The following is a 14569-nucleotide window of genomic DNA, read 5'->3' as shown; positions in this document are numbered from 1 at the left end:
GAGAAAGCGCAGAACAGCCTTAGTAAAACTAGACTTCGGAAGAGACTAACACTAGTTCTAGGAGTTGTAGGTGAACACGTTCCATATTCTTAAATGAAAAGGTATAACAGAATAGGGCCTCCAGAAGGACTTTCTTGATCTATTAAAAAACGTGGGCCTCGATCACAATTTGCATATTGCATTCACACACTGCTTGTACGTTCACTGTGAAGTAGAAACTTATGACTACAACCTTCAAGGGAGAATTCTGGTGTCAATTAATTTTAACAACTTTGACCACAGAAATGTAATTAAAGAAATATTAGGACATATAGAAATATGAATATAGGAGCCAATAGAAGAGTTGTTTTTCACTGCAGGGTTCCAACTGACGTCATAGATAAAAAAGAGCAAAGGTGGAACTATCTATGATGCCAATCGGAACCCCATAGAGTGGTCCCTTTTCTCAAGAGCATTAATCACTTTGAGAGTAATAATCTCATGGTCATATTTTTTTAATCAAACTGCAATTATTTGGGAAGAATTTATTGGGGAAATCGAAATCCAATCTGAGATCAACCAATATTTATGAATGTGGGTGTTCCACCACATGCTAGCTACTTAAAGTAATCCAACCAGTAAAATTAAAGCTCAGAGCTAAACTCTTGTCGGAGTCAACCGCTCAGGTGCTGGGGAAGGAAGCAATTCCTTTTTGTTAAATAACCCTCACACATCTGAGTAGTGTCATGCTTCATCATTGGGTTCGCCCTGACTCCTAAAGGTCAGGGAGGGCTTGACCGTATTTCAGTGAGCCCTTAGGAGGATTTTTATCTTTAGACCACCTGACCTATCTCTCCTATGTCTCCAGGTATTCCTTTATTAGTGGAGGCGTAGGGGATGTTAAAAATGTTATGCAAAGAGGTCGTCAGGGGATAATGGTCCTTTGACCCTAGTGTCTTGCCAACATGTTTCAGCCCTTAAAAATGGCCACTTGGGTCCCGGGCTTTCTTCAGGGCAAATAGAGGGTTCCCTCCCGGGATGTTTAAAAGAAGGGGGTAATTTCCCTAACTCTTCAGATTGAGGACTACTAGGGTGTTTGAGAGTTATTTAACAAAAAGGAATTGCTTCCTTTCCCGCGCCTGATTGGTTGACTCCATGAGAGTTTAGCGCAGAGCTTTAATTTTACTGGTTGGGATACCTTAAGTAGCTATCATTTGATTTGAGAGGACCTATCCACACCCGGGAATACCTCGCTACTCTTCTTGCCTAGGTGGAGGGTTCCTCTACCTCAGCCAAAGTAAAGTAGTGTTCCACCACACGCCTTGAGCTTTTTTTTATTTTTCCCATTTTATAACTTTTTTGCAAGAATTCTTTTAAGGGGAAAACAGGGTGTGATGACACCCATGCCACCTACTTACATCTTCCTATTCTTCCCGCCTTTTTAGTTATATATTTCACTTTTTATTACCCTGACCCATTTCTACTTACCTGTTTCATTCCTGTTAAATTTTCATCCATTATTTGTGTTACCATTCTGTACTTATGTCTAGAGTTTGATCTCTCCAGATAATTTAACAGAGAATAAAACGGCACCCCAAAGGCCATCTCCACTTGGTGTTCAGGCAAATTCCTACTTCACTATCAGCTTCTCCACACTTGTATTAAAAAAAAAAGCTAAACAGAGTATTTTGATGAGTGTGTTGGGGTGAAGTGCAATCTTTCCATCACCATTCTGTGCATTGGGATTACTTAAAATCTCAAGTAGCTGCACAACAAAGCTTATTTTCATTTATCACCACTTACATTTACCAACCTTTTTCTTAAATTTACATTGTCAAACTGTATATAAAACGAAGAGGACTGATAAATCTTGTGTGCCCTGATATTTCTACATACACAGATACATGCATACAATCTCATATCACATATCCTCTCCAACTCAGTCTTATTCTTTACTATTGAACAAACGAAAGTGCTTTACTAGGTAACAATTGTACCTGCTTTCCAACATTTACTTGCATTTGCCAAGGGCACTGCACAGTTTGCCCTTTCCACTTGACACAATGTGTCGGTTCTTAACCTTTTCACTTCTGTGGCCCCACTGAAGCACTACCAGCTTAAGCAATATCTCTGATTTGAAGCTCAAAACAATGCAGAACAATACAAAAACAAGCATTCACCAAACTAATACACAAATTAAGAAAGTTTATTTGATTCATAATAAAAAACAGAGAAAAATCAAACGATTAATTTGAATGGAAGGGTGAAGCTTTTCAATATTTGGTTTCATTTATAAAAGACAAGGTGATGTGCTAAACTCGATTATAATAATCACTGTCTTTTTTGCTCCTAATGCAGGCTTTATTTGAGGATTGCAACCGTCCAACCGAGATCCCTTTGCTGTACTGGTTCTGCTCCCGTGAACCAAGCTAAGGATAACAACTTAATGTTTAGATTAGGATTTTCAAATGACTTCACATTTACCATTAGTTTTAAAGTTTCCTTTCGTTATATTTTGATTTATAATGTATATATAAATCTGCTAAATCATTTTATTTTGCAGCACAGATTAAGAACGGCTGCAGTGGAGGGCTGGACTTTGCCTTCCAGACGAAAAGTCAAGGTTGTCAAACGATTGGCAGACATGGGCGGATCAGAGTACATTATTCAGGTACAGAATAGCCCACGTTCCGTACCGAGTGTGTCACTTTGATCACCCTACTTACTACCCAACGGTGGGGGGTAGAGCAGATTGGAGGCGGGTGGCCCACCCACCACCATGTGATACGTTTGTTTTCCATTGTCAAAGCCGAAAGCGTTGCAGGGAAAAAGCTTTTGCAGGCATGCTAGAATTCTTTACAACGGTGCGATTTTAATTTCGAATCTGCTAAACAACATGAATCAGATAACAGACAGCGCAATCTGCTGAATTTACTGCAACTGAAACAGTCATTCGAGTAACTGCAAAGGCTCGCGTTTATAGTACTATTAAAGCCTTTACAGACCTGCTGTCAGCTTGAAAAACAAATTGCTGCGCACCTGCGGCTCACCGAGTTAGTGTGCACTTTATTAAAAAGAAAAACACACACATTAAAAGAGAGCACGAGCTACAAGATGGTCACCACGTAAACCTGCTCCGATGTTCCTGCAGCATGATTCATGGCTCATCACACTTCCCTTCTCAAATCAATTCAAATCAAATCACGGTGCCCAGGGCACAAGTCGTAAAAAAAGAAGTGGGAGGACGCTGTCAACGGAAGTGACGTCAAGAAAGGAAGTGACGTCACAAAAGGTGCCGAGCTCCTCGTCCCAGAGAGGCCAAAGAGTTAATTCCAGCTGTTTGCCAGGGGAAATGGCGTCCCCCCGGTAAAATAAGTGGGGGGACGCTGTCCACCCGCGTGGTACCCAGACTCGACCACTGACTGTGCCCACATCCTCAATGTTCAGAAGACGCACACGTGCTTTGTTGATGGCACTTTAAACAAGGGCACCTCTGCTAAGGAGGAGCTTCGCCTCACTGCTCTCCAAACAGTTCAAAAGAAAATGATAATGCAACGTTATCATTTTATTTTCCCGACTGCAGTGCAGGGCTGGCCTGGCCATAGCACGCACCGCCTGGGCGTTCCCCCGGTGGGCTGCTAGGGTGGGGGCAGTTTTTGTAACAGGGCTGTATTTGTTACAGGGCCGTTTCTGCAGCGTAGCTGCAAAATCAATGCCTGTAACAAAATTGTCTGAAACCGACCCTGGCAAACAGCTCGGACGCTCCCAGGGGGGCCAGACGAGCACTTTTCCAGGGCCAGTTTTGGTTCCCAGTCGGGCCCTGCTGCAGTGGCTCAGTTTCGTGTGGGACGGGGCGGGGCTGGAGAGAGCAGGGGAACTGGTGATGATGGAGCAAGGACTCGTAGAGAAGAAACTTGCTTGGAGCAATCCACTCGTTTAACTCACTAACAAGTTACTAATCCTGTTTTCGTGAATAACTAATATGCACCACATTGAACACGCAGGTTAGTGAAGCTTGCTTATGTGTGGACTAATGCGGATAACAATTAAGACTGACTAATACCGCTCTCAACAGGGAAACTGTAGTGCGCATGCGTCAACTGCGTCCACGCAGTAGGACGAGCTAATGCTTGGAGGGAAATTCTGGCGCTTGAGCAGAAGATACTAAAATGGAGTCTTGAAGACTTGCGAGCATGGCACCTGCTTGTTTGAACTAAATCGAGTGGTTTTTACTAATGCTAATTTGGGGAAAAGACATAAATAAATAAATTGGTATAGAGTAGATGTGGGTGGTATGCAGTGCGACCATTTATTTTGTGAAAGTAACATCTGTTTTTTGTCCTTATCACTAGTACGTATTTGGGACTCTCTTGCATAACTGAAATGAATGAAGTGACGCGATGCCTGCGCATGCTCACTGAGTGGAGCCATGAAGGCCATGACCGAGCTATTGAACGGAAGCCAAGATAGAGTGCTACAAGCATGGAAAGGATGGTGAAAAGTTCAACGATGTGGACTCACATTCAGACTGTTATAAAAATATTGCAAATAAAATATGAATGCATGTGTGAACTAAAATCATGAATAAAAATTAAGGTGAGGGGTTTGCGAAAAATGGTTTTGAATTTAATAACATGAAAGCATGGTGTGATGGAGCTTTCCCCTTGCCTGACCAATCAGATTTCGTATTTTTACGATTTTGAAGTATTAGTGGGTGGAACATGAAGAACGAAAGGTATAATTAAGATAGGCTTAGTTAGTAAATGAGCTTTTTCTGGCGAGATGCTGTTGCTGAGAGAGGTGCTGTGAGATGCTGATGAAGAACCGAATGCAGTATTTGAAGCAGAAGTTTCTATCCCAAATTAATTGATTTAGATCAGAAGATCACAGAAGAATCTCGAGGAGGAAGAGAGTGTCAGAGAGGGGTGAGACGCAATCGTCGGTATTATAGAGAGGTCATCTATCCTGTTATGTTATGTTATGTTAAATCAATTTGTTAAGCGCGCTAACACCATTAGGTTTCTTGGCGCTGTACAGAGGGAGTCGGGAGGAGAGGCAGAAAATAACATAACAGAGGATGAGACTAGTGGTAGGCTACCGTAAACAGATGCGTTTTGAGGAAGGATCTGAACGTGGAGTAGGGGGAGAGCAACCTAAGAGAAAGAGGTAAGGAATTCCAAAAAGACGGGGCTAAGAAAGAAAACCTAAGACCACCGTGTTTCTTCCGCTTGAATCTGGGGACAGAAAGTAAAGCCAATTGGGAAGACCGAAGGGTACGGGAAGGGACATAAGGATGAAGCAAGGAATAAATGAAGGATGGGCCAAGACCAGTGAGAGATTTGAAAATGATGCAACCGAGCTTAAATTTACAGCGGGCAGGGACCGGGAGCCAGTGGAGACTTTTTAGGAGAGGTTGGACATGCTGATCTCTAGGTTGATGGTAGATCAAGCGAGCAGCTTGATTTTGGATCAGCTGGAGTCTCCTGAGTTGGTATGCAGGAATGCCTACATATAGCGCGTTTGCGTAGTCAAGCCTAGACATGACTAGCGCAAGCAGGGCCAAAGTAAGGGCATCGATGGTAAGTAGGCGGGAGATTTTACGTATTTTCCTGAGCTGGAAATGGCTGGAGGAAACTACAGCGCTGATCTGGGGTGTCGTAGATAGGTTGTTACTTATAACAACTCCCAGACTTTTTGCAGAGTTGACGGGACAGGGGGGCTGCCAAGACTGGCAGGCCAGAAAGAAGAGTTCCAGGGATTGGAGGGCCCCCCGACAAGAACCAGCTCAGTCTTGTCGGGGTTGAGTTTCAGGTGGTTTGTGCCCATCCAATCACTGATAGAGCAGAGGGTGTTTTGAAAAGTGAAGATAGATTGATCGCTGGAGTCAATGGTGAAAACCAGTTGGATGTCATCCGCGTAATTAAACGCGGAGACATTGAATCGGCGGAGGGAGCGTATAAGCGGGGCCAGGTATAAATTAAAAAGGAGAGGGGATAAAGAGGAGCCTTGCGGGACACCACAAGACAACTCGACTTGGGAGGCAGAGAACTGGGACAGCCTGACAGCTTGATGGCGATGGGTCAGGAAAGAGCGCACCCAGTCCAGAGCTGTGCCCTGGATGCCAGCCTCTCTGACACGGTCGACCAAAATGTCATGGTCGACCGTGTCAAAAGCGGCCGACAGGTCCAAGAGAACCAGGGCCTGATAGGTGTTAGAGTCGGCGCCCCTGCGTAGTTCGTCCATCACAGAGAGGATGACTGCTTCTGTGGAATGCGCAGGTCTAAACCCAGCCTGCTGGGGGTCCAAAACACCAGAGTCCTCTATAAAAGAAGTGAGGGTTTGAGTAACGTGGGACTCCAGGACTTTGCTGAGGAAAGGGAGGAGGGAAATAGGGCGATAGTTGCTCATGGTGGACAGATCAGCCATAGGTTTTTTCAAAATGGCGATCACCTCTGCCCGTTTGAAGGAGGCCGGAACCACCCCCATAGTTAAAGAGTTGTTTAAAAGAACTAAAGGGGGGTCCGGACAGGAAGTAAAAGCTTCTCGCAGGGCAGAGGGGGGGCAACAATCGCTGGGGGGGTTCTCTTTTGAGATGAGGGGAAGCTGGGATAGGGTGTGGGTGATAGGGTGAGAGGGAGTGCTGGCGGGGGAAGAGGCAGGTGAGACGTGAGCAGAGATGCTGGTTTTAATTTTAACAATTTTGTCCACAAAGAACTGATTCAGGGAATCACACAGAGGCTGGGAGGGAAGCAGGGCAATGGTGACTCTAGCCGGGTTGGATAGTTCCTCGACAATAGAGAAAATATCCTTGGACCTATTGGTGGAATTCAAAATCTTGTTGGAGAAGTAGCTAGATTTAGCTCGGGCTATTGCAGATTTGTATTCCCTCAGCTGAGAAGAGAAGACAGCCTTTGTCTCGGGGGTATATCCTCGACGCCAGCGTCTTTCGGCCTGACGGAGACTGAGTTTCAGTGCCTTAAGTTCATCGGTGAACCACCTGTGGGCGTCGTGACTGCGCCGCGTCTTAACAGGTTTTAGGGGTGCCACTGAGTCAGCGGCAGAGACAAGCCATTGGGTAAGGTGGTCAGACTGGGAGTCAATGGAAGTGATGGGTCCCGTGATAGAGGGGGCTGATGAACACAGGAGGGAGGTGAATTTATTGAGGTCGGCCTTGTTCCAATTACATGCCAGAAAATTAGAGTCTCGGATGACATTGGTCGGGGGAGGCTTAGCAAGGGAAAAGGTGATGAGTAGATGATCTGACCAGGGGCAGGGGAGGACAAGGGGAGTGGAGATATCTAAGGAGGAAGTCCATACCTGGTCCAAAATATGGCCTTTAATGTGCGTGGGTGTGTGTATATGTTGGGTGCAATTGAGACCCAACATAAGGTCAGTGAAGGCGACGGAATCAGGGGTTTCGTGAGGGTCCGATGGCCAATAATTAAAGTCACCGAGGACTAAAACATTGGTGTTGTTAATAGTTAACTGGGAGATGAGCTCCCCAAACTGAGTTGAAAAATTTGGCATGGGTTGGGGGGGACGGTAAACTAGGACACATACAAGAGAGGACCCAGGTTGCTCCAGCCTGAGAGCAAGACAATCGGTCATAGGGATGCTGGGGACAGACACAGGGGAAAACCTGATTGAGTGACTAATGATGGCTGCAACCCCGCCGCCCGCTCTGCCAGAGGGGCGATTGGCTTGCAGTATGTAGTATCCTGGGGGGATGGCCGCCAGGATATCAGGGGAAGAATCATCTGTGAGCCAGGTCTCGGACAGGAACAGGATGTCAGGCTGTTCCGAACCTAAGAGATAGAAAATGTCAGTTTTATGGCTGACCAGAGACCGAGTGTTCAGGTACATCACAGATAAGGGGGAATTGGGGGCAGGTCGTGAAATAGGAGGACGAGATTTGCTTACCAGGACCGGGGAGCTGTGAGTGGGGGGAGAAAAAATGATCTCAGGAAAGGAATTCCTGGGAGCGGGCAAGCTGCATACGGCATGCTTGACTAAGACCTCGGGAGGGGGGAGGAGGGGTTCGTGAAGAGAAATAATAGCAGAGCGGGAGTAGATGTGGCGAGGAGCAGAGTGACATGCCCCGTGCCCCGGCCTGCCGCGGACGGGCGCAGACGGGCTTAACTCAGGCGCAACTCCGGCGCGCCTCCGTCGCGCCCGCTGCGCTCGTCCGCTGCGCTGACACATAGTGGCCGTTTAAATAGGGGCAGGACGAGGGTGGAGCCTCAGGGAAGCTTCATGCCGATTGAAGCCCAATCCAAGATGGCGCCCGCAATCACTGGGAGCCCGAGGTAACAGACAGCCCCCAGCCAGCCACTCGCCTCTGAAAAGCGGAAAATAGAGTTAAAACCCTGCACAACAAAAGGTGAGGTTAAGAATACAATTTAAAGCACAGTGTGCAGCGTGAAAGCGCCACCGCTCGCATTCAGCGGGGCGAAAAGCTAAAAACACAGAGAGATGCTCTTTCTCTCTCTCTCAACTCGTCCTGTCCTGATTCATGTCCTGAAGTCTTTGTCTCCAGCCCTATCCCGGGGGACCCTCACCAGCCCTTTGGCAGGGGGGTTGGTCTTTCACACCATCCTTGGTAACTATATTTTTCGTTATTTGTTGATGTCCTTTTCTCTAGATTCTCTCCCTTTCTGAGCATTGATTATTGTATGAGTCCAAAGTATATGCTTGGTGTTTATGTATTGAATTTTCTCTGCTATGAATGAAGGTGACTGCACTGTATTTTGGAATCGGTCACATGCATTAATTTTAGATAAAGATTTAAAATTTCCCTAAGTCTGTGGTTATTTACATTGAATAAAAGGTTCACCATCAACTAGTTCAACCAGAAGAAAGAACCATTTGAACAGTGAAAGGTTAGTTAGGAGTATTAAATAACTAATGTTGAACACTGTGAACATTATAAACTTGAACCCCAGCGGTTTCAACCACTTCTGAGTCTATGGGCCCAGGTGAGTATATGGCAGTGGAGTATCTATTGTTGTTGAACCGCTGGATCAGTTTTCTGGTAGCAGAGTTCTGGTTATTATTGATTAGTTTGGTGATAAGTATTGATTTATGTTTAACAAAGGAGTTAGCGTCTTGTTTTATGTTGTCTAGAAGTACAAGTACAGAGTTTGCCTGGGCATCCCGGGAATGAAATAGCGGATGGTGATAGAAGCCATACTGCAGGAGGTTACTCATCTGTCGTTGTAACACTGAGAAGCTACGGAGGGCTGGCAGTGTTGTATTAGGGACTATATTGTACGAAAATAGAGTGCGAGTGATAGCAAAAGGGGTTCGCTGGTGAAACCTAGGTCTCATTTCCCAATACTGGTGACACTGGAGAAGTAACAGGTTCTTCTGAGCTTGAATAAAGGGTAAACAGGGGTTTTACTTGAAGTGAAAGGAATTCTGGAATAAGTCATAATCTATCCTGATTTACTGCAACAGACAGAGTACCAAATATTTTTATGTTGTTACTAACAAATTTATATCATGAAAAGTTAAAGAAATACGTTTTCGTATTACCTTGCGAAGGGAGGGTCAGTCGCAGGAGTTATGATGACATCACAGAGAGCCGCTCTGGGATTGGTTGAAGCAGCGGGCGTGAGAAGGGAGCAGATTGTAAAGGGAGGGTCAGTAGTAAGGCGCAATACTGACGTCACAAAAAGCTGCGTTAGTATTGGTTAAACGAGCAGCACAAGCCTGAGCTGTGATTGGTTGCTTGATAAAAGCTCTGTTAGGATTGGTTAGAAGAAAATTGTATGCTGGATTATGATTTGATATTTGGTGTGAGTCGCGCAAAAATATTACGAGACATAGGTATTAGAACTCGAGGATTTACCGAAGACTCTTTCATATATTAAGCATCTAAAATGTATGGAGAAAAGAGGAAGATGTTGTTAATAAAGAAAATTAAGAATTTCTTTAAGAAAGATAAGCCAGCCCCTGCCGAGACGTCCCAGTCCCCTATGGCTGAGGAACTCCTGTTGACTATTAAAGTTGCCTGCCTGTCCACACATGACAGAGACTCCCTAGAGGGTGACATTAAAGAGACCGAAATTCAAAAAGCAATTCAGGACGTACGTTCATGTAAAGCTATGGGACCCAATGTCCTCCCAATTGAACTCGAAGCCAATGTCTTCCAAGCTCTCTCCCCATTTACTGCACATGTATACTGAAAGTGTTGATCTTGGAATCCTACCACCAGAAGTACGCCCTTAATTGTGGTTATACACAAACCAGGCAAGCTAGCAGAGGACTGCAAATCCTATCGCCCCATATCCCTCCTCTCTGTTGAGGCGAAAATACTAGCAACATTATTGGCCATTAGACTTATTCCCTATATTAGTGAGCTGGTGTATCCGGATCAATCCGCGTTTATGCCTGGGAGGAACACAGCCTTAAACCTGAGACGACGTAATGGGGTACAAGGCAGAATAGATACAATCAGGGAGATGCGAACCTGCTGTCACTGGATGCCTCTATGGCGTTTGATACCATCGAGTGGGACTTTCTCTTCGCAGTACTGGCTAGGATGGGCTTCGACCCAATTTTATCAAGTGGATCCAGTTACTTTACACCCAACCGACCACGCAGGTAACAGTCAACAACCATCTTTCTGGCAATTTTAATTGCAGCAAGGCACCAGACAGGGGTGCCCTTTATCGCCCCTGCTTTTTGCCCTAGTATTGGAGCTTTGGCTGTCTGGGTTAGGGGAGACCGAGAGATAAAGGGCTGAAATGGACAGAGGATCACGAAGATCGCATTTCACTATATGTGGATGACATCATCCTCTACTTGATCTCGCCCTCACGGTCCCTTAGCCGAGTTCTCCACATATTCCACATATTTGGTGCCAACTCGGAGTATACGATTAATTGGACCAAGTCCCAACTTTACGTTTTATGGGGAGAACCGCCGCATAGCCACAGGGGCTACAACACACCTGTGGCATTAAGTACCTCAGCATCTTCATTACCCCAGATCCAACTTTATTTTATGAGTCCAACATACTACAGCCCTTGTTTCGTCTGCGATCGGACACTAAGCATTGGCGATCTCTCCCCCCCGACTGTCCTGGGTCGGGCAGCACTTTTTAAGATGTTAGCACTACTGTGTTTCTTGTACGAACTGCAAAACACCCCCAATGTGTTCCCCGATGCCTATTTTACCAGTATTGACAGCGTAGTGCGAGGACTGGTGTCGGAGGGGCAGGCACTGCGCATAGCCGTGAAGAAACTGACAATGGGATGGTACGATGGGGGTATTGCATTGCCTGATATGCAGCTCTATTACTAAGCGTCTCAACTGGTTGCAGTCAATAAGTGGGTGCATGGGGAGCACAACGATCCAAACTTTCGCACAGATCGTTGGCTATTGGGACGGGGAGGATACAACAGGGCACTCTACACAAACCCCCATAAGCTTCACTTCACTGGACCCACTGCACGCACAGTGGAGGTCTGGCATGGAATCAATAAGAAATGGGGCTGTCATAACAAGCTTACAAAAGCCACACCACTCTGGGAACCGGATATACTCCGTTGTTGCGTGCTTATCTAGGTTCCTGATCGATACTGTGACCTTATGCCCCTATTCGGCTATAAATCCATTTATTCCCTATATTGGCATAACCGTTCAAGTGCGATTTTCTGTAAAGTCATCTCTGGCCTCACACGAACAGAGCCACAGAGCCACATTCCAGCATGACTCTCTGCTACTTCCTTTGCGACCAATTAGTGCAATGACAGAGCAGCAGTCACTATCTGATATTCCTAGATAACACTCCGAGTTCTTCAACAAGATAAAAACTTAACAAACCTGGAAATCCCCGCTTGCTATGTTTTGATTAGTAATGGAACTCTAATGAGCAACTGATAACTATCACTTCCTAGTGAAATCTTTAATTGACGTCTTATGTCCAGCAAACTTGCGTCAAACCCGGCACCTGTCAGGTATAAATATTACCAACGTTGCCTTAAGCAATGTTCGTTGCCTGTTGCTGATGCCAGCTGCCTGCAAGACCCCGTGTTGGTAAAAACTAGCACTCTGTCGCTGCAGCCTGCTATCCTGTGGTGGTGAAGCTACTGATTACCATTATCGCCGCTACAGCGCGAACTATGGTGCAGTACGCTTGAGGAGCCGTGCAGCCGTCCTCTGCGAAGACATCCAGCCCAGCTGCCCGCGGACGCTGTCACCCCTCCTTCCTCGACGCGCTGAAGAGAGAAGCTGCTGCCTTTCTCGTGCAGAGAAATCCAGTCCCGGCGCTTCCGGTTTACCCTCGCGGGTGACTGGGATATCGAGAGAGACCCCTGAAGGAGATACCAATCCTCCATCATTCTATTCAGAGGTATGGTGTTGACTAAACCCTTAGACGAGAATTCTTGAAACAAACCTTGGCAAAACCAACTTAACTTAAGCTACTTACTTACTCCCCTTCTCACGTGTTAGGCTTAGGTCAGGCACACTGGGGTAGGCTTAGTTAGAAGCACCAGTTGAGTATGTTAGCCTAATGTATATATGACTGTATATATGTTTTATTACTTTTAAACCATTGTATGGCTAAGAAACCATATCAATGCTTTTACAGTTCTATTTCGCAATTCTTATCTTACTGTACGTACTTTTTATAATAACAGTTATTGCAATTGTGGCAATACATTTCTCTTGTACGAGAAGAAAGACTGTTCAATAAATGTTAACCTTTATTGATACACGCCCGTCTCTCTATTCTCTACATCTCGTGAAAGTAAACTGCACTAGACTGACTGAGTGAAATCTGTGTCTATTGTTTCACACGACCCTAGAGATCGACTCTTGATCTGAGGAGCAAAGTTGTCATGTTGCACGGTTGTTGGAAAACTGAATCCCTTCTTGTCTGTGCCAAGGAAGCTGATCACTTCCTATGCAGAGAAGAAAGTTTCCAGTGACCTCTGAGCTAGTTGGTAACACAACCCAATTAAGTTTAGCATAGTCAGTGGAGGCCTGGAATATAGCCAGTTCCACGTCAATACTACTGTTTATGTTATTCCAATGCGCAGGGCCTAGTGGGAAACTAGGAACTACACTACATGGCGCCCAACGTTTGGTAAGGCGATAAACTAACGCAAGACTTGTAGAGTAACTCAGTCGTGCATATTTCACAGACCCCTTTCTCCCGTAAAAACTCCAATAGACGTCTGGAGTGGGTGAAAGGTTAAAATCCGCCCGACCTTAGTAGGAAGAGATTCCTATGTAAAGCTCCGGTTTATTCAACGTTGAAGGATACAGTGTTCCAAAATATTGTGCACCTAATCTTTGTCTCCTTGGAGACCTACTCTGAAAAGCCTGCATTTTTTAAATGACAGACAGTGAGGAAGAAAGGGAAGCAGTTAGACTGGCTTCCATACTAATAGAGGAAGACACGAGTCTCCTACAAGCAGACCCGGATGCTATTATCATCCCGGTCCAGTTAAGAAGATCTATAACTTTAAAACTTATAAAAAACGGACTGACACCTCAGGGTGGTACAGTAATTTTCGTGATAGAGGCTCACGAGTATCGGCAGACAGAGGTATTCTATTCATGGATAAACTTTCCAGCGGTAAACGCTATAACACAAGAGTTTCACTATTACAAAATAGAGGAACCTCCGGATGAGTACGCCCCTTTCGAGGAGGTTGAAATTCCACTTAAATTTCAAGAGCACCTGCTCTGGTTTAATGGCGCCCTAAAACACAATAATCACATAACCAGGCTCGGTCCACTAGGTAGACCAGGAGCAACGTGGCCGGTTCTAGCCAGCTACACACCACATCCTGACATTGTAAAAATGTCTAGAGAAGAGCTGTTAGCACAGCTAAACACATTAATAAAAATACATAGGCAATTAGTCCAATATGTAATACGGACTGCAACAGTCCAGCCAGCTGTTAATACACCACAGCTGACCCCTCATCAGGGGAACACAAATAAAATTACACCACAGAACATACAGTCATGTCTTGGTAAAACACCCGTAAAACGGGAACAAATTCCTTTCTGGTTAGCCCAGAAAATCACTCAAATAGAGGCAGTATTTCCTGATACTACCCCTATTGAGAAACACAGAATCTTGACCATTTGCCTTCCTATGGGAATCGCACCACACGTGGAGGACTGTGACACTTGGGGTACAGTCTTTGCTTTCATTTACACAAAAACACACGGTGTTCCGTCTATGGCGGTAATACCAGAAGTGCTAAAACAGATTCAAAATGAATTCGGTCCAGAGCCCGCTTTAAATCTAGGTATGAAATTACTGAAAGATTTCAAGCAGGTCACGGCTATATTATTAGCCAACGTAAAGGGAGAAGCAGCATCTGTGGCGATTCGCCAGAAGTTGAGGGAAACAGATATAAAAGATCCTGTTGAGCTAGCAAAAATCATAGAAAAGTGCTATGAAGAATTAGGTAGAGACAGCTTGGGTGGGAAACCAGTAAAACCCCAACTGCTCGAAAATCCTGAAAAATTATTTATTAGAAATAATTTAAACACTCCTAAAAAGAGCTGGGATGGAAATAAACAATCCACTCCCAAGGAAAAAGTTTTCCAGACCAGAGGA

The 14569-nt window shown here is 45.2% G+C and overlaps 1 protein-coding gene across 5 annotated transcripts in view; it reads right to left on the bottom strand.

The window, feature by feature from the left end:
• SBF2 (SET binding factor 2) overlaps positions 1-14569 on the bottom strand; it is a 2158806-nt gene that overhangs the window by 1057159 nt on the left and 1087078 nt on the right. The gene's annotated exons all lie outside the window — the stretch shown is intronic.

The sequence above is a fragment of the Lissotriton vulgaris genome, chromosome 2_1 (genome assembly GCF_964263255.1).
Source record: "Lissotriton vulgaris chromosome 2_1, aLisVul1.2, whole genome shotgun sequence".
NCBI classification, from domain to species: Eukaryota; Metazoa; Chordata; class Amphibia; order Caudata; family Salamandridae; genus Lissotriton; species Lissotriton vulgaris.
Note: the sequence above shows the minus strand (reverse complement) of the source record. Positions and strands in the feature narration are given on the sequence as shown.